The sequence below is a fragment of the Acyrthosiphon pisum genome, chromosome A2 (assembly GCF_005508785.2).
Source record: "Acyrthosiphon pisum isolate AL4f chromosome A2, pea_aphid_22Mar2018_4r6ur, whole genome shotgun sequence".
NCBI classification, from domain to species: Eukaryota; Metazoa; Arthropoda; class Insecta; order Hemiptera; family Aphididae; genus Acyrthosiphon; species Acyrthosiphon pisum.
In genome coordinates this window covers 67,694,589-67,697,192 of record NC_042495.1, presented here as the reverse complement: position 1 = coordinate 67,697,192, position 2,604 = coordinate 67,694,589, and the positions used below count along the sequence as shown (strand labels likewise).

Genomic DNA, 2,604 nt, shown 5'->3' with positions numbered 1-2,604 from the left:
AGGTCATGATTTAGTTTTTTTAGAACATTAAAATCATCAATAATAATATATGATAATCAACCCAGAAAAAAAGCCAAGGGAGGGGCAACTGCCCCTACTTGCCCCCCCCCCCCCTGCGGACGCCCTTGACTGTAGCCTGTAGGTACTATAATAGTTGAAGTCAGGGCCGTATTTAAGGGGTGGTTCGGAGGGGCAATAGCCCCCCTGGAATATGTCAAGGGGGCGCCAAAATTTTTACGGAGACTATAAAAAAGTTTTCGGAAAAATTATACATTACATTAATAATTAAAATATAATATAATACAAAATAATAAATATTAGGTAATCGACAATAATTGTACAATATTGTTATTTGTTTCCCAATCTACAATCATTACAACCGCGGAATATTACAACGGCCTCCGAGTTCCGAGTGGCGAGCACGGTCACGGCGGGTATTATTTATTTTTAGCCGTATCGGTATAGCCCGTATTTCCCATATCACTGGTAAAACAATAGACATTAGACACAGTATTTACGGTTTGCAAAGAACAACAATTAAAGTATTATACCCATATCCATCGGGCATCGGCCATCATACGATAAGAATAATATTATTATTTTATTGTTTTGCGTTCATTCGTTGATCGTTCCTATACTTGTCTATGATCATATCGACTATCGTCAAAATTGTACTGTGTTTTGTCTGTCTATATTATAGTTTCTTCTATAATGCTGTTTTGTGAAGTCCGCTGTAAAACTGATTTACTATGTTTAAGTTTCATTTAGGTATAAGATTCATATTAAAATATATTATACTTATATAGTTATACTTAATATATTTATTATTGATATATAATGAATCAAAAAAAAAACTTAGTGGAGCTGCAAACCAAAAAAGAAAATTGCAAATTAAAATAATATTTCAAAACTTCCAAAAATATTTGATTTTTTTTCAAAAAAAGAAATAAAAGGTAAGTGTTTTTAGCAACTGTCGGTTAGGTATTAGTTTTATGTTTTATAATCTAGCTCTCGTAGTTACATTTAATACATTTTTAAAATAATTAATATTAATTTAGTTAAAATTACATTAATACAATAACTTCATTATACACTTTGTTGGTTTAAAAAAAATTAAGAAAATGAAGGGTCACCAAATGAAATTGAGTCTGTTGTATTGTCTAAGAAAACAAGTAGTCAAGTATCACTCGATAACTCTGGAAATATTAATTACAATTTTTCCTTATGTTGATGTAGCTTTAAGAATGTTCCTTTGTAATTTGGCCTCCAACTGTTCAACCGAAAGGTCTTTTTCTACACTCCGTAGAATAAAAAATTATTTAAGATCATCTATGTCTTCAGAAAAACTTAATAGTCTTGCAGTTCTTAACATAAAAGCTACTCTTACTAAAAGCTTAAATTACTCAGATGTGATAAAAACATTTGCAGCAAAACAAGCAAGAAAAAAAAACTGAAGTAATGATTTTATATATTATAAGGAATTTGATAGTATGTTATATATTTTATATTTCATTAGTATATTACCTAAATTCTGTTGTTTTTTATCTAGCAAGAACAAAAAACTGAAGTAATGATTTTATATATTATAATGTATTTAATAATATGTTATATATTTTATGTTTATTTTTTACATTTTTAAATATATTAATAATATTTACCAGGCCACTGCATTTGCTAGTTTTTTTTTTTTTAATTTTATTTAAATACTAAACACAGACACCACAAATACCTATAATTAGTATTAGTAGTATTATTTACCAACTAGTTTTAAATTTAATTATTAGCAAAGTGGGCGAGGGGGGGCTGCCCATGGGCGCCAAAATTTTAAATACGGCCCTGGTTGAGGTATATTTGGGTGTTCCCCTCCCCTTGAAATATTTTCCTCTAATATATGTATTAGATCAGTAAAAAACCAACTTGGTTTAATTTATACTTAACCCCCCCCCCCATTTCATAATCCTGGCAATGCCACTGCCTATATGGGTATACCTAATACCTATGTATATAGTTAACTTAAGGAGACGCGCGTGTTTTTTTGCTATGACGGTCAGACACGATCTACTGCTGATACGGCGAAGACTAACGAGGACTTGAAATTCCGCACCTCAACGGATTATAAATTTGGTGATGCCTGAAAACAGGTAGGCGGTATGAAGCCATTAGCCTTGTTGCGTCCCTAATAAGTATCCCGATTGCGTCCTAACTTATATTGGTTCAATAAATAACTCATTTACATATAAATAAAATAGGCACAGTGAAAATAAAAATGTCTTAAATGAATGTGATTGCGCTTTGCGCTGTAATGTTGTATTATATTTAAATCGAAATACGTAAGAAGCAATTGGGATAGGTATATGTCTAGTTTTAAAGGAGCACACAACACAAAAAATATGTTTTTTTTATTTGAAAGAATGTTCAATTCTAAGGATAATGGTATTGGTTTTACGTTTCTACTCACATTATTCAATAAGTCATGAGCAATTGAAAAAAAGACGTGTGACGTCATTGGGCCCTACTCATTGTAATTGCCTATCTTATATGTGTAAAAGAGACATTTGGTTAAACGGCACGTCATGGCGAGCGTCACGCGGCGTTCGAACAACC

General features: G+C 31.5%; 1 protein-coding gene across 3 annotated transcripts in view; it reads right to left on the bottom strand.

The window, feature by feature from the left end:
• The window catches only part of LOC100164093 (lysosomal acid phosphatase-like), an 8,606-nt gene that overhangs the window by 1,940 nt on the left and 4,062 nt on the right, over positions 1-2,604 (bottom strand).